Genomic DNA, 27,788 nt, shown 5'->3' with positions numbered 1-27,788 from the left:
TCGTTCGTATTTCTCCTTCATGCAGCGAATCCATTCTTGAACGTCCACGAGTAGTTGATGTGGTTTGCTCTTGCCGGAATGTATGCCAATCCGTCATTTTTGACTTTGAAATTTCGCTTGTAATGACCGTTCCGATCGTGATTTCGCAGACGTAGTGGTCACCGCCGAAGCTTAGCCCTGTGTTGTACCAAGTACCAAATATTTTTGAAACAAAGAAATCACTGCTAGGTGAAACACCCTCTCATAAATAACTGTGTTCGCTATGTGCACAACTGTGTACAAAAATTGTTTAGGTAGTGCCTGAAAAAGTAATGAAACTAAAGAGTCTTCACCCGATTTCCATTCATGCCTTGCAGAGTAGCACCCGATGGGTTGGAGTGACAATGCCAAAGGTCAGTCTGTTCTGGTTTCAGAGAATCCATGGGTGGACCAGCCTCCAAGAGAAACAGGTCAACATTTACGGCCTGTTCTGTGCCAGCACCTTCCGCTAACACATTATCTTTTCCAACCACAACAGCCACAATTCCACCAGAATCTTGTGAGCTGGAGGGAACTTGAGTTGCCGTGTCCAAAAGGGAGCTTGCAGCCTGGGAGCTTTCAACTTGAGAGTGAGGAAGAAAAAAAAACATCCAAGTCACACAGCAATGAAACTGCACATGTGACTACTAGAAATAAAGATGACACTGTTATGTAGTCCTCTGGTTTTGTCTCTAACAAAACATTCTGAAAATTTGTTTTGCTGGCATCCTCATGAATACTGGAGACAGCGAGTGATGTTTAATGTTCATGAGAGATTGAGGACATTTCAATTAATCTTTAAACATTACCGAGTAGGACAAACACTACACGGGACCACTGTGTAAATGAGGACAAACAGTGCGCCCTATAAAAAATGCATATGCCTCATGTACCTTGTCCACTGTACATCAAAATGATAAAAACCAAAAACATGCTACACACAACATGTAGTGATAGATGTGATGAGCAACAAGAAAACATTTTCTAAGGAAACATGGCTATTTGCACAAGGAAGGATTTCTGGAACAAGCTACACAGGAAAATCACACTTTTAGTACAACCACTGTGCAGTGCAGAGTGAATTCTGGATACGTAAATACACCCCTGCAAAGTTACTTGACATATCACACCTACGAATGCGCTTGGTTACTGATAAAACTAGCACTGCACTCTGGTGCAGAATACCCCCCCATTTTAAACAGCATTGCATGGCAGTTCCCAAGAAGATGACCCTCTGGTGAACTCTCAATCATTTGACTTGTCCTGAAAATGAGTTAAGAACTAACTACTTTTGTGGATGTTTAGAGACATGCATTGTATAGACAGCACTTTAGCAAATGGTAACACTTAGTAATAATAGCAATAATAGTAATAATAATAATAGTTTATTTCCAGGCAATCGTACATTATACAGTAGTAACCAGCCCGCTTAACCACTGATGCTTGTGAGCATGGCTGGGCAGTACAGCATGTCTGCATCAGGACAAAGTCTTGCAGGAAAACAAAAAAAGAAAACATAATATTGAAAGCACATAAACGTTCAAAAGAAACAAGCAAACACATGTACGTCGCAAAGTAGCGAGGCTCAAAACAAGGCATTAGTACTGGCATCGTACATGCACAAGATTGTATTCTCCTCAATACACATAAAAAAACCAGACAGGGCATTTTTGTAACTGAATTATGTTTTGAGCACTACATATAAAAAAAGAGCATTGTTCCAAATGAAATATCTAATAAGGGCAGCATACGATAAGCACATGGTGTCATTCGACTGCACAAATGACCGTATAAATGCCTTAATTTTTCGAACAGAGGTGAAGGTGTTGTCGGTTTCAAATTTGTTGAAACATGAAGGTACATAAAATGCGCGCGTTTTCTTTCCATAATTAGTGTACACACGTGGAATACTAAATTTCTTTATGTGGCTTAAGGGTCGTGATTTTCTATTTCCAACTTTGAAGGAACATGAGAAATAATGTTTGTATAAAATATCAAATAAAAACTGTTTTTCTATGAATAACATTAAAAAAATTCATGCTAAATATTATACATGTTCACTATGAAACTGTGTACCACATGACAGGCTGCATGAAATTTTTTTTTAAACACTATTTATTACATTTAATTTGTATGTGGATGCAGAACCATAAATAGTAAGACCATATCTTAGAAGAGACTCACCTAAGCTCTTATACACCATTTTTCGTATAGGTGCATCACATAACGACCTCAGGGAGTAGAGATGTGCACATACCATTCTTAGTTTCATTGAAACTTCCGCGATATGAATATTCCAAGATAGTGTGCTGTCGAATGTCATTTCTAAGTATTTTGCGCTATTAGTTGTGCTGGGATACATGAACAATTCTCGGAACAAGAGTTATGTAAGTAAATTGGCTTGGTGTTTGTTATGACTTCGAGGATTGCGGAAACATATAAGGTTTGTTTTGGCTTTGTTAACTACTATTGCACTGTTTGAAAACCAAGGGAGCACGCGCTCTATATCTGTTGAAAGTATACCTCCGAGTTCGTTATAACACCTTCCTGGCAGTACAAGGGCCGTGTCATCTGCGTACAAATACAGCTTGGATTGCAGCGGTAAACAGTCTATTTCATTAATGTAAATATTGAATAAGAGGGGTCCTAGGACCTACCCTTGAGATACTCCTGATTTAATATCGAAAAGTGTACTGTAACAGTCACCTATTTTTACACACTGTTGTCGATCTTTGAAATAACTGCAAAAGAATGACTGGTAGCGCCCCCTGAAACCAAAATTATCTATTTTATGTAGCAGAAGTTGATGGTAAATCGTATCAAATGCTTTTGGAAGGTCAAGAAAAAGTGTTACAGCAATAAGATTCTAGTCAATTTCTGAGCAGATCAAATCATTAAAGTATTCTAAAAGGCGAGTCGTGTTGTATCCTGGTTGAAAGCCGTATTGAGCTTGGCTTAGTAATTTATATTTCTAACAGAATGACACCATATTATCATGCACAACTTTTTCAAGATTGCAGGCAATAGATGAAAGGATAGCTATTGGTCTGTAGTTACTGTAAACACTTCGTGATCCTTTTTTAAAAAGGGGTCTACCCAAGCTGGTTTTCAATTTATTATGAATATTGCCTGTTTTTAAGGTTTCGTTGATGACGTGAAGCAACACTGCTTTTAGTTTATCACAATGAACAATATCTATTATTCGAATTCCATTGCAGCCAGGTGATTTCGTGATTTTTAATATTTTTACTATGTTCCAAAGTTCACTTTCTGAGATAGGAGGCAGGTAAGCAGAATGAACATTTGAGTTATTTGCTGCATTGTGAGCACCACACCAAGTATTATGCACAAGTAATTTCATCACCGAGTCAATGAAATGTCGGTTAAAACCTTCAGCCAGTTTTTTGCTTTCAACATTCGGGAAAGCTTGTTTTATTGTATCATCTATCGTACGCTTAGGTGATCTTCCCAGAACCGTGTTTGCTATACTCCAGGTTTTTCCAGAATCGTAGCAAGAAGCAGAGAATTTCTGTAGGAGATAACGTTTTTTAGCTACTTTTATTTCCGCTGTTATTTTATTTCTAATTTGTCAAAATTCTTCTTTTGTACTCTTATCAACTCTCTTTTCCTGTAGCTTTTTCTGAAGTTTGCTTTTAATTTAGCAAAGTTCAAAAATTTCTTTGTCAATCCATGGACTGCGGGGGTTTTAGCTTAATTTTCCTTTGGGAGTTGCGGTATATATCAGCAAAACTCTGTGCCAACAACTCATAGCATTGTAAATGATAAGCACATGTGAGCTTGTTCCAGTCAAGAGACCTTATCTGTTTATTGACATAAGCATTGTTCAAAATTAACTTCTCCTGGAACTCCTGGCCGGATTGGTCAACATTTCCCAAAACTGCCAAGGCCACAATATAATGATCCGCTACTTTTTTCCCTAATTACAACCCAAAAGAACTGCCTTTACACAATTTTGTACTGATGAGGTCAATACAGCTTTGTGTTAAACGATTGCCTACAATTTCTTCACGTGTATAACTTTGAATTTTATTTTCCAGTCCAAAGCTTGCTAGTAAGGTCAGGTATTCTGACATTCCCGTTTTGTTTACGTTACAGATATCTAAATTACAGTCACCAGCCAGAATAACTTGTTTTGATGCATGGACATGAAGGAAGCTCGAAAGCTCAAGAAAAATAGCTGTTTTTATTTGGTGGTCTATATACTGCACATACTAAAAATTTATCTGCACCTTTTGGAACATTTTGAGCAATCACTTCTGCTTCGACAAAATCAGTTTGCACCTGTTTGCATATCCAGTCAATATTTACAAACATGAGTATACCGCCACCTCTTTGGTTTTTTCTGCATAACGAAAATGACTGAAAGCCCATAAATGAGAACTGCAAGCATTCAGGTTTGCTAATATTAACCTCAGTCAGGATAAGAGTCTGCAGGGATGGCAGAGCTTTCTGCAAGAATACCTGTAACGTGTCCCAATTTCTTCGTAAACTCCTTACATTGACGTGCATTAGTTCAAGGACGACATCCTTAACATTTCACTCGCACATTCTCCCTTCCTCTTCTCCCAATCACTTACACAGTTTACGCTATCAGCCATTTCATATCAGTTTGGTTAAAGCTTCTTCACTGTCGATTCGCATCACGGAATCACCTTCTTGCTTTCTCACAAATATCCGTCCATTGCGAGCCCAAACAAAGCAGTAGTTTGTTTGGTCATCCAGAGCAGCTTCTTTATGTGTGCGGTAAGATTTTCATTAATGAGAATATCTTCTTCCTTTAGGCTGGTTCTTTTCTCAATCCATTTATCTGTTACTTCTCTGGCAAATCACACTAGGATTGGTTCTGCACTGCTGGACTTGGTTTTGATTCTGTGTATTGCCTTAATGTCCTCATCCATTGGTATAGAAAGTTCAAGTTTCTAAGCTATGGACCGGAAAACTTCTCTTAAGTCTTCATGACCATTATCCATCACACCCTGTATTTCCAGGTTATTTCACCTGGAGTGCAGTTCCAGCTTGTCCACTTCTTGTTCCACCAGCGACCATCGAGAGGCGAGCACACTTTGCTATTAATCGTTCTTCCAGATTAGTAGTCTTTTCCTTCAGTTCTTTTATTGCAGATCCCTGGGATTCAAGAGTTACTAAAATGTCGTCGTATTTGGATGACAGCATTTCAAGGGATGTCTCAATTCCTTGGATTGTTAATGCTTGTGCTTCAAGCTTACTATTAGTTGCCTCATGCTTCGCCAGTTCTTCTTCTTGCTTTTTTTCAATTATATCAATGCGACTTAGAGAATGACATCAAGCTTAGCCATGATACAGTGGACTCTCGTTAAACAGAACTTCAAGGGACCGGGAAAATATGTTCTATTTATCAGGAGTTTCGTTTAGAGAAAGAAGGTTCAGGATTTCGCAATCCGTTCCACACTGCTTGGTCCCGACGAGGCAGGTGTGCATGCAGTTGGCAGTCTCCGCGGAAGCAGATCTCAAATGCAAAATCTAGATAATAAAAAGAACGGTACACTATGGGCACAATCTTTATTGCACAAAAGCAGTGAACTTTTTTCTTTTTCCAAGCACTACTGAAATTTTTTTAAAAATGTCAATAGTCCACTTATTCCGTAGAAATCAGTGGAACTGCAATTTATTGGCTTGAGAAAAAGGACTTTATGTTTGCTTGTTTTAGCTCTCGCGACCATTTTCTTTGAATGGCGCCACCCATTGCTCACTTCTGCAGAATTTTGGGGAGCCGTCTTGCTCGCCAGTCCCCGCATGCTGCCGTGTCTGCAGCGGCAGCCTCCCCTGAAACGGCACGACACACTATGCCATTCCGATCTTTAATCTCATCAACCACCCTTCGCTGCACGAGAAACCTTCAATGCCGAGCTGCAGAACAAATTCTGCTTGCGCGTGAATGAGTTGCCCGCTGATCAAAATGTTTTCACTGCGGGCTCTCCGCAGCCAAACCACCAGGCACTTCTCCAGATCTTCGTGGTTGGCCACCCACTGCCGTTTTCTTTGAGGGCCAAAGCGTGACGTCCCAAAAGCCTGCCGCAGCTTATCCTTGTCCTGAAGTATCCTCGGGAGGCTGCTCTTGGGGACAGCGTAGTTCGTCACAAACGCTGTTTTTGTGAAGCGAACCACTCTCGAAGTCGTTGATTATCTCCACCTTCCTTTCTAACGTAAGGGCATTGTGAGGTTGCTTCTGCGCTGCCATCGCGACGAAATGTCGCAGACGGCGCTCGACAGTGGATGTAAGGCTTAAGCCTAGCTGAATACAACTGCAAGCACACCGTGACAGAAAGCAAGCGATGCTGTTGTTGATGATGATGATGATGGCCTCTGGTTGAATGGCACGTACCCACGGTGGGGGATTGGCCAGGGCACATTGTTGATTGCAGTGTGCGAAAAAACCCGAAACGTCCGAAGATGGAAATCGGAAAGAGGGGGGGGGGCAGTGATGAGTACCACGACGGGGCTGCGTGTTCACGCCAAGTTGTGGTTTCGAGCCTATTTTCGGTTCCGTTTATACGGTGGTCGGAAAATTTTTGTTCCGATTAACGAGATTTTTTAAGATTGCCTTAATACAAAACCAATCAACTACGAGGCGTTTGTTCCATTTAAGTATTGGTTCCGTTTAACCGACTTCCGTTTATCGAGATTCTACAGTATTAGTCAACGAGTGATCGTCCAGACTACCCGCATTTCCATTTTCAGTTTTTGCACAGGGCAGCTTTGATTTTCTAGAATCACAAGTTGGACAAGACCACGTTTGCAGCTTATCAAGATTCATTTGCTTCAAGTTGAATTTTAATACATCCGAGCACTTCCCGGTGTGATACGTGTGCGTGCATTCGGCACATTGTAAGTACTGTTTTTCTCAGGAGATTGAAAACATACAAGCAAGACACTCACGGTCAGGCATTTTTCACTCAAACACAGGTGCAGTCCAGTGGAGCAATAGGCTAAAATATGAAACAACAAAAGACAGTCTTACCTAGACAGGCAAAGTAAAATGCGTAAGCTCAGGCCAATGCACTCCGCCGGACTGCAACTGGTGGCCAGAAGCTTGCTTCTTTTAAGCGCAGTCAAGCAAGGTGTAATAAACTGGTTCACTGCTCTCCTGCTCACTGCTGTCCACAGCAGGCAGCTTCAAATCTAGACAATCTAGACAGGCAAAGTAAAATGCGTCAGCTCAGCCCAATGCACTCCGCTGGACTTAATCCGGTTAATGCAAAAATTAGGCTAAGCATGGAATATTGTGCAGTAGCATTAGTTACGTTGGGCACTTAAGGTCCTTACATGCTAAAGGCATTTGAAATAAATTTCTTTAGCTTAATGGCTTTCTGCCTAAAGGCCTTTACCTGGAAGGCCTTTGGGTAAAGACACAGGTAAAGGTCTAAAGGCCTGCACCCAGGTGAAGGTCTGTCAGGTGTACACACCTGGCAGGTTGCCCACAACCCAGTGGGCAGGTGGGCTGCCTGCGACAAAGCAGTCTTCAGGGACATACGCATGTACGTACGTATGTATGCATGCCTGAAATCAGAAAATGTGCCTAGTAGTGCTACTGCACCAAAAAAATCTTTTTTTGAAACTTTTAAGAACAAATGAGGCATGTCAATGACATCAGGAATCTATAGACCCTACTCATTCTAAGACATGATGGGCTAGAGGAGGCTCTTGCGTGGCAACCCAACACCAGCATCTATATTATTGCAAGTGCTGGAACTAAAAGCTCAAGTGAGGGCTGCTCATGGGCCAGAAGGAACTGCACAATGGGACGGAAGATCGGGCAGTGCACCCAACCTCCCTAATAAGCGTGCAGAGGGGTTCAAGTTTAATCCCATACACTATCCTATTTCCTAGTAAATATGAGCTTGACGGCACTGACAAAGTTTCTCCCCTCCCCACCACCACCACCCCCTGGGGCAGAGATCACTGGATTTTCTGAGCAGCCATATTACCCTGCTCCTGCGGCGACGATGCTATGCGACTGCCAGAATGTTGCGTGCCATGGCTGCCTGCATAGGCGCGCCATTCAGTTGATGTCATGTGAATAGGGTCTAAATGGTTAGTAATAGCTTTAAATGAAAGCTTTCAAAATATAAATTTTGCAGATGTAAGAAGTGGAAGAGCAGAAAACTGAGCAATTCACTACAGAAACGTCTTTTCTACCCGAAAACAAGCAACCTTCACACAGGCGCACCATTCAGTTGATGCCATGTGAATAGGGTCCAAATGGTTAGTAATAGCTTTAAATGAAAGCTTTCACAATTTAAATTTTGCAAATGTAAGAAGTGGAAGAGCAGAAAACTGAGCAATTCACTACAGCAACATCTTTTCTACCTGAAAACAAACCTACATAGAGGTGTACTTTCCAATGTGCAGACTGATAAGCCACTGATATTTCTGGCAATAGGACACAAAAATTACAAGGATACCCTCTCCCAGCACCACAGTGAAAGGTAAAGCCAAGAAAAATCATGCAATAGTTATCCACACATTGGAACACTTTTCCTTCATGCTCTTAAGAAGCACTCCAACATAGAAAGGCCCTGAAACCCCATTCCTTCATCAAATGGCCATTTTTCAGGGGCCAGCCAAGAGCAGCATGACATACTTGCCCCTCAGACAGTCACAATTATAATACAGTGCTTATCAACGTGACAGCCGTTCAATGCCTAATATATCGAAGATATTGCTGCCAGCACGCGTAACTAGCTCAGCCATTTGTAAACTAGTGCGGCCACCTGTAACTAGTGCACCTATTGCAAGGATGCACACTGAGAAGTTAAGTGACATGTGATGGCCATGCCATCCAATAGAGGAACTAAGCTGCACTGTCAGCAGAGTTCATTTACGGAGTGATTGAAGAAACAGTAGGCTCATTCGGTTTTCCTATCTGACAGTGCAATCACAAACATTACCTCCTCTTACGCAAAGAAAAAAAAGAGGCCAATGGTGACACTTTATCTCCCCTGGGGCAGAGAACACTAGGACAATACAATTGGAGAAATATGGAATGATAAGAAATTGAAGCAAGAATAAGAAAGAAACAAGAGTAGTTTCAGGGCCCTGTTGTCGATTCTGGTGCTACAGTGCAAAAATACAGCATAAAAACAGGGCAGAACAGGAGAGGCAGCACACAGTGGGCCTGACGAGGATAACAGGAATGACAGTGTAGAAGCGTTGCACTCTTATTTTCACTTCAGTGTCAAAGAACCGAACAGTCCGCTTTTGTTACAGTTCACCACGATTTTACGTCATGGTTTGAAAACAGAAAACCCTCGTTTTGAATGACACAATGACAACATCTTTACAAATCGACAAACTTTCATTTTAGAGAGGTATTAGCAAGTTTAAAACAGCCTGAATTTAAATTCAAAAGTACAGAATGTTTTTAAGAGAGCGTTGTTGGGCGAGTCTGTCAAACATTTCAACATTCGTGTTAACCTTCTCATCCTTGTCTGTGTGTGCATAGTACTGTTTCTTTATAGAACGTTTCTGACAGAATGGCTGCTCAAGCATATACTATTAGCTAGCCTTGAAGCGGCATGCGTCTTGTTCCTGAAAAAAAAAAAAAACCCTAGAAGCATACAGCATTATTTTTCTTATGGTAATCTGCCACACATTTATGCCACATTTAATTCAGCCTTTTTACAAAGCAGAATTATAAAAACAAACAAAACAAAGTGATGCCAAAAACAACTTATCTACCAAATCTTACCAGCTAGCCAGTACAAATGCTTGGAAACAGAACAGAAGGAAAAGGGGGGAGAGAGAAAAAAGAAAAGAGAGACAGGGGTGTTAATTGACTACAGCATCAGTTGGCTGCCCTACCCTAGGGAAGAGGTATAAAGGGAGCAAAAAAAAAAAGGCAAAGAAAGTTGGGCATGTCAGTTTACAAAAGAAGTGCAAGGCCTGCTCGAAAGCATGTGTGCCTATCGCATTTGCTGCTCTTTCGGTTGTTGCGAGTGCCACTTCTTAAGTAACGATGTGCACGTGCCCATAGCACATAGTCAGCATTACTTACGAAGTGGCACTCCCAACAACCGAAAGTGCAGCAAATGCGATAGGCACACATGCTTTCAAGCAGGGCCTCGTCCCACTACCCTTCAATACAGCATTTTACGACACCTTTCAAGTGCCCCACTTTACCCCACCCACCACACTATGTAAGACGCAGCAAGGTGAGCCTTTCACATAGTTGTGCAGAGGGTGCCCCTCATTCTTTCAAAAGGTATACAACAGCTCCTCTTCTACTACTAGCACCTACTCATCAACTTTTATACTATCTAACCAACAGATAAGCTACTCATGACACCTTGTCTCTCATCTTATCAGATGCGCAATAGCTCAAATGGTGATCCTTATGTGAGCACTTGCAGTGCCTGACGCCACTCCTCTTGCTTTTCTCTTTTATAAAAAACCATTACCCATACTCTTACGTGGAACAAAAAGAAAACACACACTGCATCCATAAATGGCCATTTGTTCGTAGTTTTAAAATATTGCAGTAGCACAAAAATTGAGGAAAAGTAAGACACAAGTTATGTGCTAAGATAAAAACTAAACTACAATTTTCTTCCAAGAAAGCCAATAGGACAAGGCATTCCTAGCTGGCACCACATCCTGCCACTGCTCATAACATGATAGTAATGTTCAGCTTATGTGTACCATGGACATTAAGGTTATTTTTTAGATTTAAAACCAACTGTACCGTGAACATTAAGGTTATTTTTTAGGTTTAAAAACAAGCAAAAACAAATAAATGGTTACTTAAATAAACATACTCAAGACTTGGCACGGTTAAAAACGATATGGTTATCAACAAACCGCTGCTATTCTCATGTATAACAGAAAACCTTAAATAATTAGAGAACATTAAATAAATAAATTTAAAATCGTAAGGATTTCCTTTTATAAGATGAGACTGCACACGTACCTCTGTAAACTATACAAATCAATTTAAAACTGTACACATGTAGAACAACTGATATTCATCAGTTGTGTTTTATGCATGCACAAAAGCATATAATTCCCCTTCATACAAACTGAAACAGCCTCTGACAATTTAGCTTACAACCGACAACACATAACACATATTCCCATGGTGTTGCTTCTTGGTCTTTGATATGTAACAAAAGCTCACTGTGCACATATGGCATTTGCTACTACATTACTGCTAAAACAAGCATACCCAATACAGATGACCACAAAAGGTGGGCCTGTGACACAGTAGCAAGACTCAATTTTGTCTAGAGAACATGGTTGGGGCCCATGACTGTTGTTGCCAAACATCGCAAAACTTCCTCTATAATAAGTTAACTGACTACACAGATTGCTATGCTGACAATGAGAAAGAATGCGCTGGCAACTCTTGGAGAATGCGGCTTGAAGAAACATCAAACAATAAATCTTTACCAACATGCATCTTATAAAGCAGGAGATATAAGGGTTTGGTGCATGTCAGTCTACGTATTCTCGTTTTAATCAATATCACTGCAATTATGATGCACACACCGCCAGCCCTAAATAAGTTCAATATATGCCTGACATAATTTTCGTATCTTTAACAAAATCTCTAAATCACATTAAGATAAACAGCATGGAGGTGCTACACAAACAGACACACCAAATACATCCGTAGCCTAATACCAGATGTGATATTACATAACAGCATGGTAGGTCACAAAAACAAAAATATCACAGGCAGAAAGTACCACACCAGTGTCCACACAAACATAAATACAACATACAAGATCCAGAGGCCGGTCTTATCATTGTATGGGCACTATACCTTTACTTGTCTTTCCAAAACAGCAATAACAGGCTACAACACTTATATCACAGAAAGTACAGTTCTAGATCCTTTTCACCCTTTTGTAGTTTTTTCATATGCTCTAAATCCTTAGTATAACATTCATATTTCGACTCACTGAAATGCAGCTGCTTTGGCAAAAACACAGTGCCAATGATCACATTCTCAAAATAAGAAAGTATTAGCTTATTAGTCTCTACACGAGTTGAATAATACACAAATGCTGGCTCATAAAAAAATATTAAAGAAACTACGTTGGCAAATTTAACCAGAATGGCATGTTGCATTATGCCCTGAACCACAAACACTGGAAGCTTGCATGCCACTGCACTTACAATCACAATTACGAAAACCGCGAACCTGAGTTTCAACACTGAATAATCCAAGGAAAGGCTCAACACAACACGAGTTGGGAAGGAAAATATATTAGCCAAAGTCAACATGAAGAGGTCTTTAAAAGGGACCATAAACAGCAGTCTCAATGGAAACCTTCGACTTTCACCGAGTAAACGAGCGAAGAATGCCGGTGGCCGGCAACTGTCTTCGCACGCATCACATCCATGGTTTTAATTTTTGCTCAGGTCTCTCTTCCTCTCATCTGAAAACTGCACGTCAGCGGGATTTTGGAAATCACTCTTGCCAGAGCATGGACCCAAAGAGGAAATTTCAGGACAGGTTAACATGCACACAGTACATTTGGATTCGCATACACCAGTGATTAGGACTTAGCTTCCCTAGACCAGGTCCTGTGACCTAAGGAAGGTGTGTACCAATGGCCATCCCATCCTAATGCAGAGCCAACAAACAGTGCTTCATCTCAGGCATGACCACACTAGACCGATCTTCACCCTCTGAAAATGCTCAAGGCAATGATACCTGTCCTGCTTATCTTGCGACGCAGCCCTTTGGACACTTTCACCTGTGCCCTACCCATCAGCAAAAGCATGGTGCAAGTCCATATATACGCAAGGAGAAAAGAACATCTTAATAACAGGTCACAACAGTGTCCTGCACTTCAATTCTAGCCCAAATCCCTTTTGAAAACAGAAAAAATTTGGGGACCGTATAAAAGTGACTAAAAGGCCAAAACTGCAGCGGAAACTCGGCTTTCCTATGGGGCATAGTGACAGTTCTTAGTGTTGGATGGCTCGACCCCTTCTTCCTGGTCATCTTGCAGTGCAAATTCGTGTGATAAAACTTGTTGTACACAGATGCTGTACCCAACGCACAGTACCTGGTAACGTCGAGTGTCGGCTGGTGGACTTTCGCCGCTGCAATGTTGTGCCACTACACCATGCAGCCGCAGAAAAGCAAGAGTACCTAGCTGGTCCAGTGGGGCAGTGATCTGCAGCTTCCACTGTGTCTTCCTCAGCATGTCGGTCTCCTAGCCATCCTGGTGTATCCAGAGGGCCACTGTGCATTCTGCCAGTCCAGATCTTAAGGTGAAAGCCTTTCCTGGCTCATCAGTGTGTGCGAGACCTGCCCGCATAGGAAACGTGTACAAGAAGAATCAAACAAAACAAAATAAAAAATTACAAAATTAAAAATAAAAATGAGAGATATAAAGGAAATGAGGTGAAAAAAATGAAAACTGGAGAGAGGAAGAGAGGACAAGGAAAGGCTATCATTTCAGCTCATAAGCAGACTTAAGTGCAATTCAGAATTTTTTTGGTTGAGAAGGAAGATAGTCTGGTTGTGGTGCACACCAGTAACCCCGAACCACGGTGTGAATTGGGTCTCATACGATTTTTTCACTGCAGAGTGTGCTACTTCCAAACACTGCCAACCAGTTCAGTGATGTTTCCTAGCCAGATTCATGTGTCCTGGCTGAAGCCATGATTGTGTTTCGACACGAGCTACTGAAGGGAAAGGCCTCGCGACAAACTCAGGGACACTGCCGAAGTGTGCAGGTGTTTCAAAGAACAGAAGGAAAAACATGCAGCAACAGGCTGATGTCCTTGTTGTTATCACACTCCCTTGCATGCACACAATGAGGTATTTCAAAACATTTCTTCCCATGCACTGCTTTTCCTTTTGGGCATGAGCACACCTACATATACATACACTAAGACTCAGGCAGCCTTAGTCAATAGATAGAAACAACTGGGAATGACCCTGCTGCAGCCTGACGTGCCCCTGGGTGTTTATGATGGCAACGGCAGTCATTGTACAAAGAACATCACCCCTACATATGCAACAGCTCCACTGAACTCAACTTCAGTCCCCTTACACACCATAGCACTCGAAAAAAAAAAAAATGCGCCACCACAATTAAATGCAGCACACACATAGGCACAAAAGAATGAAAAGGCATGCTGTAAAACAAAAGCTACAATTTGCCATTTTTAAGATAATAGAGATGCAAGTAGATGTGAAAGGAGATGTTTAGAATGTTTGGTTTGGTTTATGGGGGTTAACGTCACAAAATGACTCTGGTTATGAAGGACGTTGTAGTGAAGGGCTCCGAAAACTTAGACCACCTAAGTTTCTTTAATGTGCACTGACATCAAACAGTACACGGGTCGAGAATTTTGCCTCTATTGAAACTCGACCGTCGCGGCCGGGATCGAACTTGCGTCTTTCAAGGTTTAGAATGTTCTTGACTTGGTTTTTAAGGCCCTGAACACTCCAGAAGTGCCCACCTGGGTAGCCACGTGCATCTCTTACCTCACTCCTTCCGCAGAGCAGCTGTCAACTCTATGAGGAGGTGCACCATGCACCTTTCAGTTCGCCACAGGCAAATTCCATGCTGCACCAATATCTGGCCATCTCCATGCTGCGATAACGCGTATTCCGCCACCATGTCAGTAGAAAATTTGGCTCCCAACTATTTAAGCCAAAATTCAATCAACGAATGCACTCAGCACCTATGAGCCTTTTATTCTGCCAGCGGCAATGCTTAGCATGAGACACATGCCCGATCTCATCTCTGCACCGGGCGTAAGAAGGAGCGAAGGTGACCTGTCTTTTCTGCATCGGCAAGAAGGCTTCACCACAATGAAGGATGCCCCCGCAATACAGCTTCCCACAATATTGTGCGAAGCTGCGATGAAGACATTTGGTGGGGTGCACTTTTTTGCATGTAAGCGTTTTATGTATTATTTCGTTCCCTTAACAGTGCCGCACAGATGCCCCAGGCGTGCCGTTGCACAGGATCATCGATGTTCGTGATTGCTGCGAAAGTTCAGGTCAACTGAAGGACATGCGAGACATTTCATTTAAAGGTGATTGTTTTAACATTGACTCCTATGGGGAACCAACCAAATGGTTTCATATTGTCCACCTTATCTGAGAATTCATATTAACCGAGGTTATCTTAACAGGGTGTCTACTGTATTAGTCCAGCTCATCATGAGCAATCAGCAATGAAAAATCCGTGCTTCCATATAGGAATCTGTTCAAAAAGTGGGGGAAAAAAGGAATTAATTTGTGACAATCAAGGCAACTATGTGCTCAAGAGGACTAATCTTACAATTAAAAACTACTCTTGAAACATCTGCTCAAAAAGGGCTTATTTTGTCAAACGACCAATGCTCCTGCATTTAAAATTTCCAGCATGATCAGTTACTCTTGGCTCAATTTTACAAGACAAAGCTAACTCGTAGCAGATTTAAAATGAAAAAAACCGGAAAGTTTATCTAGGTATTCAATAACAATGCATACAACAAACAAGGCGCAACACAGTGCATATAAATTGCCTTTTTTTATTGAAATGCATGGTGTGATATGTAATCAGATCATCCTGGTGATATGAGTAAGGACAGTTTGGTTACCTTTTGTTTCTGGTTTATGGGGTTTAACGTTCCAAAGTGGCTAAGCCTTTGAGCGGTGCCGTAGTGGACGGCTCTGGATAATTGTGACTGCCTGAAGTTCTTTAGCATGTTCTGACATCGCACAGTACACGGGCCTCTAGCATTTCACCTCCATTGAAATGCAACTGCTGCGGCCGGGATCAAACCAATGTCTTTCGTGTCAGTAGCTGAACATCATAACCACTGAGACACTGCAACAGCTTGTAAGGATAGTTAGCTTTAAGATAAATGCCACCAAATAGAACTGAATACACTCCTATAAACTAGCTTGTGGGCAGCAAGGAACTCGGCGAGAACATGACAGCATTAGAGAGCTTGCTTTGTGGCACTGTGACAGTGTTTACTTCGAAGAAGCAGACACACACTGAAAAAACTTTTCGAAGAAAAACAATGCCATTATCGTTTCACAGGCCGTGGGTTTGACTCTTTATTCTAACAGAGGAAGTTCACCAAGTACGAACCTTGGATAAAATGAAAACAATCAGCACGACCATCAGTTTCAAGTGTGCTCGACTGTACACTCGCATCACCCATGCCAACCTTCAGGGCCATCCCTTATCCATGCCCGAAGATAATGTGCTTGTATATGAAATAAATTTTCAACCAACAACGTCTACAGTTTACGTACAAAAAAATGTTTTGCGATTCGCGGCAATGCAATCTCCAGACATTTTTATGCTGCCTCAGTGCCCAGGATGAGCAGAAAGCTGGATTGAGGCATCCTATCCTGCAAGTGCTACTTGCACTTGGGCAACGGCTCGTCTCGTTTGGTTAATTCTAGCTGTCGTGCTACTCTGCAACTACTGTGCAGTGCGATTAGGTTAGCGCAACGCTAGTCTACGCGAAGTTACCGCCAGCTAACACAGCTTGCTTTACAAGCACAGGATAGACAACCTTCCTCAAAGGAAGTTGACACCTGAAAACGGCTGCAAATGGATGTGCTGCAGATAAGGTCGCCAGCACCTTATCTGCAGGGTACAGATGGATATCACCACAGCCTGTTTTCTTTAGTGCCTCAGTGAAGGCCACAACAAGGCAGCTCACGCTGATGAACGAAAAAGGACAATAGGGAAGTAGATTCCAGTTTGCGCACGTGTGTCTAGCTGTTTGGCACCCGCACTTTTTGCTTTGTAAGGTGACAGAGTCTATTGTACAGATACTTCCTCTGATTCAGCCTCACATCAAGCCTCGACCTCTGCACAGGCGACAGGACAATCCTGAGCTTGGAGAACTCTCTTCTTCAGACACACGCTGTGACTGCATAGGGTGCCCTCTAGCCTCGCACAAGGCAGGCACTGGGCAGTGCCGTACAGAGAGCACTTGTCGTGCCTTCAGACATCCAGGCAGTCCAACTGAGCACACTGTGGGAGTACGTCCGGATACTTCTGTCTGGTTGGCCCACCCCTGCAGATCGGAATTGTGTCCACCAGCTTGACCAAGCGTGCAAAGCCCTTGATGGTTGAAGGTTGTCCAGCAGCTCCCAGTGCATCCTCCAGGCTTCGGTTCATGATGAACACCTCGAGCGGCTTTCCTTTGCAGCACTCCGTGACATTGATGAACTTGGTGACGACGGGAGTCGTTCCGTTGCTAGAGACTCCCATTGTGCAGTAGAAGACACGGTCCCCACTAGGTGCCCTGACCTGTGAGGTGAACGAAAACAAAGATATGTCCGCAACGTCAGGCAATGAATTAGTAGAACTGAACGATATGTAGAAGAGGTCAATGAAGAGCCTTCAAAAGACTATGATAAGTTCTGGTCTTTCTTTGAGCCTTGCATACATTGAAGCTGTGGCCTCCCGACATTGGCAGTGCGACTAAAGCTTGGCTACCCAGAAACGCCATTTATTGAAGTGAAGGCATTAAATGTTTGATTGCTTGAATATCCGCCATGAAGCACTTGCAGTCACCAATTTTTTATTACACTTGAAATCTATCTCTAGAGGATAATAAGAGGAACCATATTTTCTGGCATAAAGTGAGGTTTTGTGTTTGCATAACTTTCGAATCTATTCCAATCTAACCGTATGCATTCAGCGTCGATGCTAGTTAAAGGTTATGGAGGCTATGAAATAACGCTTGGAGCGTAGCATGACAAAAGAAACGGAGCGTCACCACAGACACTTCGAGTCCCATTTATGTGCCACGCAGTTGTTAGGAAACTTAAGTTAGAACGATTTGCTAAAATTGCCCTAGCATGAAGCACGGCAAATCTATAGCTGCATAACAGCAATGCCCGCCTTGTGGTAGTTCCATGTGAGTGGAAGCTTTATTACTTCAGGGTGAGGAACTAGATGTTCCACAAGGTCGGAAGATGTGTTAATGGCTGTCTGAGGAATGACCCTGGCGGTGCTGGTGGCCACATCGGGGATTATAAAGATAGCGGTCATGACGGCAGTTCGTGGGACGATAGAGCTGGTGGCAGTCGTCATTTGCGGAACAGTGCATGCAGTGTCCATGCCGCAGGCTTGCTCTTCCATTTTCTGCTCAGATTGCTCAACTTCTTGTCGGTGTTCTACCACGCACTTTTCGCACATCAATGCATCTGGATTCTGCATATCCATACATTGCTCTTCAACTTCCGCTTTGATGGGGCAGCCATGCTGCACGCTGTAAGTGCCGCCTTTGTTATGAGGACTTTGCACTGCAGCACAATGCGCACCAGCATTGGGGCAGTGCTGATCGTCGCTTTCAACTTTAATGCAAACGTCAAGTTCTCCATTATAAGTGCCCACCCGTTCACAAAGTGTGGACTCTGCAGTCGGAACGCTACTTGGCCCCAGGCAGCCCTCCACTTCGCCCTTCTCTCCAACATAATGGATGAGCTCTTCACTGCAGGTGTTGACGTCCAGCTTAATGCAAGACTCTGCAGTTGAATCGACCTGAGGCTCAAAGACTAGTGGCAGCTGGTCGATTGTCCTTGAGGTCTGCTCGTGTGAAGCTTGTGGTTTAGCGTCCTTCACATGTGCTCCATTACTGCCGTGGAATATTGTTGGCACTGCACCCTTGGGAAGCCTTGGGACCTTCTTTACATCCAGTAAGACGTTTCCTCCGATCTCGCTGAAGTACCGGTCGTTCAAGAAGTGCTTTTAAAAATGGCGTGCACAGACCAAGTCTTTGCACCTCAGCGGCCGACCCACGTTCGGAACATTCCGCTCCCATTGCTTCAACAGCTCCTGGTCAAGAGGCAGCACGAAAAGGAAGAACTTGTCTCTGCCCTTCGCACGTCCAGAATTGCAGCCGGGAACAGCACAACTCATGATTGCTGGGCACTGCGCGTTACCTATACACTGCTTACACTACCTACTTTACGACGCTTTATTCAGCACTGTCACACGACAGACATGAAGCACTATTTTTTTTTTTTTGCGCCACGACAGCATGATGACGTACAGTGCATGTCACCGTGCATCGCAGGTGGCTCAAGAGAACATGCAGGTGTCTAGGCTTTATTTTTTAGCCTGTATACTGATAGGCGGTAGTACGAGGTTATTAGAATTCAGAGCCTAAATGAAATAGATGCATTGGAATCGGGCTTCGCGCTCAATCCTCTCATCTCCGAAGGCGAGGAGGCGATACTGTGTTTTCAGTGCGCTGCATAACGCTGGACGTGGCAATGCAGTCACCGGGGAACCACTTTGACTGGGGAGGGCATGCTATCCATCCAAATTCGTTCAAGTGGAAGTGAAGGCTCCAGGAATCCTGGCTGTAAGAAAAAAGCAGTGCTCAAATAAACCTCCAGCACATGGGACAAACTGGACGCCACTTTTAACACTGAGTGTGCATCATCGGAATGAAATGTGGCAATGTGGACTCCACACCTCAGCACATTAGTAAGGTGTCAAATAATGGGGCCCGTGGCAGTTATTTCCCAAATAGCAGGGAGCAGAAAGCACTCCCTTCATTTTCTTTGAGGGAGACAGGGGAGGACGGCGGGAAGCACAAAATATCTGCATTTTATTATGCTCTGAACGTGTTCTTGAATTTACCAGGAGAAGAAAATGAAGCTGCTCGTTTCAAAACTTGTCATCACTTGCAGTCTAGAAAAGCGTGCAGTGAGTCCTCGCCAGTGCCTCATGTTTACACTATTTTCTATCTTAAAAGGACACTGAACAAGGAGCTGTGCTAGATTGACTTCATGTTTCTTGGTGGCAAATTTATGCTTGTTCTAGAGCGTTAGTTCTACTTCTCGCGTTTCAAATCTGAGCGTTATGCGTCAAACGCAAATCGTAACTGAGTGGCTGCCATGATAACCGAGGTGGTTACATAATGGAATATATTAATAACAGGGGCAGCATGATGCCAGAGCTCCACAAGTGGAAACTAAATTCTGTCGATCAGGTATATACATCCCTGTCTGGCAGGCATGAAAGTCGGGCCAATTAGTCACGACATTCGTGTAAAATTTTTTGTGGGCCCACAGTTTGTTGCAGTGTTCGGGGTGGTGGCATACGATTTCACGCTTTGTGCAGCATTAGCTTACTAGTAGAGTTATAGAGTAGTTCGCAGCAGGGATTCAAACCGCCGACCTATGTCAGGTATGTTACCGCTCGATATTTCATCACTGGCTCAGCATCAGCTCATTTTTAAGGCATAAGCCTTTCTTGGCTAATGAGTGCCATGAATGGAAGTTGTAGATGGAAGTTTGTGGACGGAAGCTGTCTGCACGAACTGTCACTCAACAGTTGATAAGCAGCTATATGCAATAAAATAAAAAGCCGAAGTTTGAAAAACAAAAATAAAATAAAAACAAAAACAAAAGCGAAAACAACAGAAAAATGGAGGCAGAAAGAGAGGAAAGGGAAAGGCTTTCGCATTTCTATTCTTAAGCAGACAAGTGCAATCCTGTAATTTTTTCTGATGAAACTGCAAATGAAATCTCCGATTTCCTGCCCCATTTGTGGCCCCTGAAGCTACAGCGCATAATGTGTGATGTCATTTTTACGAAATGGGCTCTCGGAGGATCAGCGAAAACATACGAAACCACTAAACCTGCCAAGGACATGAGTCCTTTGTTACATTTAAATGGTTTAGGAAAAACACTTACAACTTGATCATATTAAATAAATGAAAGAAAACCTTGCACATACAGTACGGACCTCGAAGGAATGCTACTTCAATACAGTGTTACCAAACTTTATTGTTGAACAGCTCGAAAAGTTCTGGAACTACATTTGAACGAAAAAAAGAAACCAGTATCACAAATTTGCATTGACGGATCAATCATTACCGAGCACCGGGATATTCCAGGTCATTTCAATTATTATTTCCATAGTCTATTTTCTAAATCTAGCATTTTATCATCCAAGGACAAAACGTTTCACCCATCTGAAGCGAATTTTATTTTGTACCCTGGCATAATTTCGATGCCATTAAACTAAATCTTCATGTGTCCTGACAACCTTGAAAATATTTTTTTGAAACGATATGCTGAATGAATTGCAAAGTTCCTTGTAATTATATTTTGCGCTTCACGAGTTGCTGGAAAATTACTGGATGACTAGAGGTCAGCCAGAGTTGTACCCATGTTCAAGAGGGGAAGCCGTTCACTGTTAAAAAACTACCATTCAATATCACTGACATCCTAAAGTTGTAAACTAATTGAACATATTGTTGCCTATCAGATTAATGAGTTTATGGATAAACACTCAACCCTGGCTAATGTTCAACATGAATTTAGAAAGGGCTATTCAACAGTAACAGAACTAGTCATAGTAATACATTCACTCGCCTCATGTCATGATAAAAAGGTCTAATTGATGCTGTATTTCTTGATTTTAGCAAAGCCTTTGATACAGTTCCACATGACGAGCTAATACAAAAACATAGATTTCTTGAGCTTCCAGAAATTCTGATCCCATGGATAACGAACTAACAAACCGCCGCCAGCTTGTAGCAACTAGTGAGCAACAATACGAAACCACATACGGACTCAAGGACAAGGACTCAGGAGTCCTTGAAAGAAAGGTCTTAGGACGATTGCTTTTTTTACTTTACATAAATGATACTGTACTGCAATGAAAAAATACTGCAATTCCACTGTACAAATCAGGTTGTTTGCGGACGATTGTGTGCTTCTTCGAGAAATCACTTAAACAACTGATCAAATCGATTTAAATGCTTCTCTTGCTGGCATATTTGATTGGTGCAAAATTTAGGGAATGCGGCTTAACACTGCAATGAAGGCCTTCCTTCACTTCTCTCGTCAAAGAGCTCCACTATCCTTTTCTTACATATTAGGTTTGACGCCTTTGCAGGAAGAAACCAAATATAAGTATTTGGGCGTTGCAACTCCTAACGATTTATCCTGGATTTACACACTGACAATATTTGTTTTTTGGCCTTGAGTAAATTATATTTTAGTGAAATAAACTTTAAAACTGCCCACCTAACGTAAAATTGCTTGAATATGCATGCATTGTTTGGGACCCATTTATTAAACAATATATAAAATGTCTTGAAAGGGTACAGAGGAAAGCTATGCGATTTATCTGCTCAAAATACTCTCAATATGATTCTCCCTCACAAATAATGAGTTATAATGGCACTGAGCTTCTTGAGCATCGAAGAAAAAATCTTCGATTGCAGTTCCTTTCCATGCTTTGTAATGGAGTTTTAGCAATTAACCCTTTATCCTCTCTGTCTCGTTCAACCTCAAGGCTTACTCAACACCACCATCCGAATTCACTAACCCCTTATTTTGCATGGACAGGGCATACAAGTTTTCATTTTTTCCGAATTCACTAACCCCTTATTTTGCATGGACAGGGCATACAAGTTTTCATTTTTTCCCCGAATTATAAGGGACTGGAATTTGTCGCCCGTTTCCATTAAATGATGTCTCGTTTATTTGTATTGTTGTTCTTTTTACAACCCTGCTTGGACCTGAACAAAGGTCTGTAGTATGGGATAACTAAAATATAAAAATAAATAAAAATTTATCAACTGATGCTTCCTCCATAAGGTCTAATGTGGTGGCAGGGCTAGAAAAATAATAATAAAAAACATGTTTTTTAGGAATCAGCATCAGGGCATTACTGTTCTTTTTACCACCCTGCTTGGACCTGAACAAAGGTCTGTAGTATGGGATAACTAAAATATAAAAATAAATAAAAATTTATCAACTGATGCCACCTCCATAAGGTCTAGTGTGGTGGCAGGGCTAGAAAAATAATAATAAAAAACATATTTTTTAGGTATCAGCATCAGGGCCCTAGGCAGCAAATCCCCCACAGTGCAGTGCGGGGGGACATACAGTGCTACACATAAGTAAGGGTTTACACAATTTTTAAAAATAGGCTTTTTGAGTTAGAACTGTGCTTTTTTGGGCATAGCATTTTCAGCGGTGTTGTACATCAGAATACAGCTAAGAATTGCTAAGTAGAACGCTCGTTAACTAATACCGAGAAGACAACTTTTTAACTATTATTGTTAGGCTCCTTAATACTGAGAGGCGTGTAGCCCACCGTAATTAACATCCATACCAGCTTTAAGAATTTTGAAAAAGCGGTTATCTTCGGTGCTGTCCCCCAACAAATTTTGGCTATTTTGACGAGTTAACATGCCCCGGAGAGATTGCTTTCCCTGCAAGCTTCTCGAAAGCGCATGCATTTTGGCATGCTGTAATAAAACTCCCAGGAACTTTTCTAAACAAAAAACAACAATGCACTTTTCTCTTCTCCCTGGCTAAATTATGATTTTGCTCTCCTCCACAAATTTTTATATCTCCTTTTAATTACTTGCACTCTCAAAACTAATTACATCTGCCAATTTTTGAACTCTGAAGCAACTCAGATCTCCGTGGTAGCCCCTCATTTATTGAAGAGTGGAGTGCCTGACCCTGGAGATGGAAATGATCCACTGTCTCCCTGACTTGCCTACAGCAAAAACAAATGTCCTCCATGGTAGAAAATCACTGCAGGTAGCTTTTCATCCTTAAGTGCCCACCATGAAAAGTAAAGCATATCCCTTGTAATTTTCAAACAAGATTTCCTCTGAGTTTTGTTTTCAACTGTCCTTGATAATACTGAAGTTGTGTTGTCCCTCCTTTCCTTGCATTAATAAACATTTGTCGAGTTGTGCATATTGCTTCAAGGTTACCCTACTATCGAGTCCTCTCCTCTGTCACCTCTATTTACTTGTGAGCCACAGAGTTCTCCTCTACAAGATATCAACGCCACAGCAACTTAAGCACCCAAAAACTCTTGCCATTGATCACCTCCGTATTTTCCTTAACCATACTTCTCACAGTCTTGCTTTCTGCCCCCAGGGCTTAAAATATTACTAATATCCAGGGGCGGATTTAAAGGGGTGACGGAGCGAGAAGTTGCCCCCCCACCCCTCCGCCAGGCAAGAAGTTTTACATTTCAAACCATGCTAAACACCATTATTTCGAAGAATGATGTGTAAAAAACATATGGTCCAAATGGGACTGCCTCCTCCAAAACCACCACCTACAAGAGAGACCCATGAATCGCTTCTTCCAAATTGCCTAGCTTATTTTGCTACCGTACGTGCTTAAGTTAGCATGCTGGCTACCCTTTACTTTATTTCCAGTATTGGTACAATTGTCACCAGACGCCATGCATACAGGAGCATTGGCAAATGTTAGGCGTTTGCAGTCATTCAGATATCACAAATAATTCCTTAAGTATTATTGTCCGAAAGATCCGATACCTCATGACAGCTGCACACCTTTTACTAATGGCAGATCTAGTCACTCTTATCACTTATCCAGTCACCAATGTACCAGTGAGCCTTAATTGTAGAAAGCTCAAAATTTTTCAACATTATCACACTGGACTCACAGTTACAAACTTGAGCTGCAGGTTTTCTCGCTGTCTTCTGCCCACACACAGCTGTCAAGTATTGGAGGTACACGACCAATTTTCAGTTGGCCTAATCACTGATAGGACACATTAAAACCTATTTCTCATTAATTTTTTTTTAATTTCCTCTTATGCAGACTATGAATGATAGCGGTCACAAAAAAAAAAATCCCAGTCTAACCTGTCTAAGCTGTCCTGTCATCTTTATGCTTACTGTGCCTTCCACTCCTACAAAACACACGCCTAAAATCTTTCAATAAACAAAGAACTTCACTAGCCATGCCATTTTTTTCCAATATCTGCCATTAGAAGGACTCGTTTATGTTGTATGTGCCTCTCATTAATGTCCAACAGCGTTGTGCACAGTGGTCACTCTTCAGCTGAATCAAATGAGCAGCATAGACTAGCAAACATGCCTTCTATGTACGACCTTATCAAAACCTCATTGACGATAAAATATATAATAATCTTCATCTTTCCCATCAAGCTGGTGGAGGGAGCTATGGGTAAGAGTTGCAAGATAGCCTGACGAGAGCCCACAATTCCCTTTTCAAAGCGATACAGGCGCAGACATCAATACACAGAAATTGCTGCAATAGAGAACAAAAACTACATTGTTCAAGGCAGTACCAAAAAGTGAAAAGGCAAAAACAACACCAATATGGTTTAAACTTGTGACATGCAAAGAGATGCAGCTTGCAATCTTTGCATGAGAGACTTAAATCAATTCCAAAATTCACTCAGGTCATTTAAGAGCGCAGGAAATATGTAAGGCAATTTTTCCATACAATAACTGGCTCAAGGAATGATCACCTGCCAGTTCTGAAAGTGAAATGTAGTATGTTCTGATTCTAGCAATCAAAGCTTCCTTTTAATTGGTGCTTAAATGCCACACTTAATCGGTAATAGTATAATCTTCAAATAGGTATTATGTGTTCCTGAATGAGTAGACCGCAAATATACACATTACAAAGAGCATCCAAAAGGGGCCTAACAATATTTATGTTTGTGTGTGTGTGTGTGTGGGGGGGGGGGGGGGGGGGGGGCAGAATGAACAGCTTTTGCGTTAGTTTCTTTGGTAGGCTTTATACTAAAAAACAATGACACAGATAAAAAGATAATTAAAAGCATCCTCTTTCTATTGGGGTGATGAAAACAGTTCCCAAGCTAACATATACCGCAGTGGTGGCTCTCTCTCCTATGAGGGAGGTGCGTGGTTCAATCCCCAGTGCCGCTGGATATCCACTGGTTTTCCATTGAGTCCTAGCTTTACCCTGGCCCGTTGCTAACTTCTCAAGGGTAAAATGCTGGGCGAAAATGTATCCTTGACCCTACCTTATGCAGACCAAAAACATATCAGTCACGACGCTTTTCGGCCAAGCTATTCTTGCACCACTGTAATTACTGTCATCATGGACGTGGTAAAAACAGCACAGCGACAACGGACACGTATGAAGAAAGAAGACGGAGAAGCGGACGAAACGTACGTGTCTGTGGTCACTGTGCTGTTTTTTTACCACGTGCATGATGCACCAACTAGCTCAGTTGTCGGTTCTTCTACTGTCATCATATATCCTTGAAGTGTATTTTCCAAGTGTCAATCGTCTCCTCTCCTTAGCTGAACTACCCTCCCTGTTCTCTACTAGCGTTTAAATTGCCTGTTATCTGTAGTTTTTGAAAACTGACCACACGCTGGCTGTTTTTAATGCTTAGTGTGTCTTGAATCTTTATGGTGGCATCGTGTACCATGCACTGGAGGGCCTAACATTGGTCATGTCAATAGTGTAATGGCCAGTCACGAGATGGCGCCATGTATCTGTTGGTGCGCCGTTGCCGTTTCACCTTTTCAAACCCACTCTTGTTTTCCTCCCTCTAGTTTTCTTTTGCTCTGTGTTATTAAACAAAATGGCAGCTTGACAGTTGTGCGTCGTTTCGTTGGCATCGTGTCAAATCCACTCAATCCACGACCCCAAAAGATCTGCTCACCCTACGTACTCAACAAAACCAACAGGGCAAGGATATCTTTTACCAATTCCGTGTCTTCGATGGATGGATAGAAGATAGGAGCATCCCTTTTGAAACACGGTGTTGGAAGTTGCCACCAATACGTTTTCTTTCAATTCACCTAGCTGCCTGCTTTTGAGGCACCAATCTTCCAATCGATTTTGGTAACTTCCACCGCAGATTTATTTACATGACCATTGTTATCTGTAAACACTAGGGCCTGACGTAATTCTGTTAAAAGGGCGCAGTGCCCCCTGGTTTTCAAAAGGACACCGTTTCCTCTGTCGCGCCCGAAGTGCATTTTGCAAACGCGATAATTCCAAGCTGCCGTCACGCACTCGGCAGTTCCCTCTGGTCTCCTCTACTGCTCTCCTTAGCTCGCCGACGCGGCCTTGTGCACGGTTCCTCCGTTTCACCACTCTCCTCGTACACGGCACTAAAGTCACTGGAACTCTGAATTGCACTGACTTCATGCACAATTTGATCGACGCGATACCTGTCTACATCGCTGCGAAAGGATAATCATAAATTCAGACGACAGCCGGCCGGGGATGCAGGAGCGTGCTACTGGTGCTACTGCCAGAGCCTCCAAATACCTCTTATTTCGTTGAAGCCACATATCGGATTGTCAAACAGTCGCGCGTAGAGTCGGGATGGCCTACTGCGTTAGCGCGGCTACTATCAACTCGGCAGCAGCTACCCGCCTCCCACCGAACGGCCTAACGCTTCCCACTCTGCAGCCTTTCTACCTGTGCGCTTCCACATTACCATACCTATGTCAGTGAAGCTCGCAAGTGCTGCGTCAACAAATGCACGAGGTAGACAGCAAAACAAAATAAAGTCAGCATCTCACTGCGGCGCCGATCACAAGAAAAGGAGCTGATTGGGAGCCAATGTCTAGCTTTTAAAACGTTCGTTTCTATTAGTAATAGCTAATAGGCGAAACGCCGAAGGGTGCGTCAAGCATCGCTTACCGCACATGTGCGCTCCGAGCGTTTGCTGATGAATCGCCGGCACTGACAGCACCTCTCCTGTACCGGAAGGGCAATCGCCTTTCTTTTTGAGTCACGCCACTGACATAAGGTTCAAAACATTCACGCCGAAACAACTTCAGTTCTGCAACAAAATGCGAACTGACAGTTGCAAGCAACGAAAGCTCGCCCAGCTGACCCGCTGGCGTACTTCCGTCTAGAGAGCGCAATGAAGAATACTAGTGGAGAAATTCAATCTTTGTGTTTCAGATCGCCGCCATAACAAACATAGCGCTAACGTCGCTAATATTGCAGT

The 27,788-nt window shown here is 42.5% G+C and overlaps 1 long non-coding RNA gene across 3 annotated transcripts; it reads right to left on the bottom strand.

Moving 5' to 3' along the window:
* Positions 1 to 1,385: 1,385 nt before the first annotated feature.
* Positions 1,386 to 27,682, bottom strand: LOC144108854 (uncharacterized). 3 transcript variants are annotated; one of them, XR_013309524.1, is made up of 4 exons: positions 27,476 to 27,682; positions 14,528 to 19,375; positions 13,181 to 13,339; positions 4,758 to 7,206 (listed from the first exon to the last, which is right to left on the bottom strand). It is a non-coding gene; the product is annotated as an uncharacterized LOC144108854 (long non-coding RNA). The 3 variants fall into 3 exon arrangements; XR_013309525.1 differs by lacking the exons at positions 4,758 to 7,206; positions 13,181 to 13,339 and adding an exon at positions 1,386 to 1,508; XR_013309523.1 differs by lacking the exon at positions 4,758 to 7,206 and having other exon boundaries at positions 10,989 to 13,339.
* Positions 27,683 to 27,788: the final 106 nt, after the last annotated feature.

This window comes from Amblyomma americanum, chromosome 10, assembly GCF_052857255.1.
Source record: "Amblyomma americanum isolate KBUSLIRL-KWMA chromosome 10, ASM5285725v1, whole genome shotgun sequence".
Taxonomy (NCBI): domain Eukaryota; kingdom Metazoa; phylum Arthropoda; class Arachnida; order Ixodida; family Ixodidae; genus Amblyomma; species Amblyomma americanum.
Note: the sequence above shows the minus strand (reverse complement) of the source record. Positions and strands in the feature narration are given on the sequence as shown.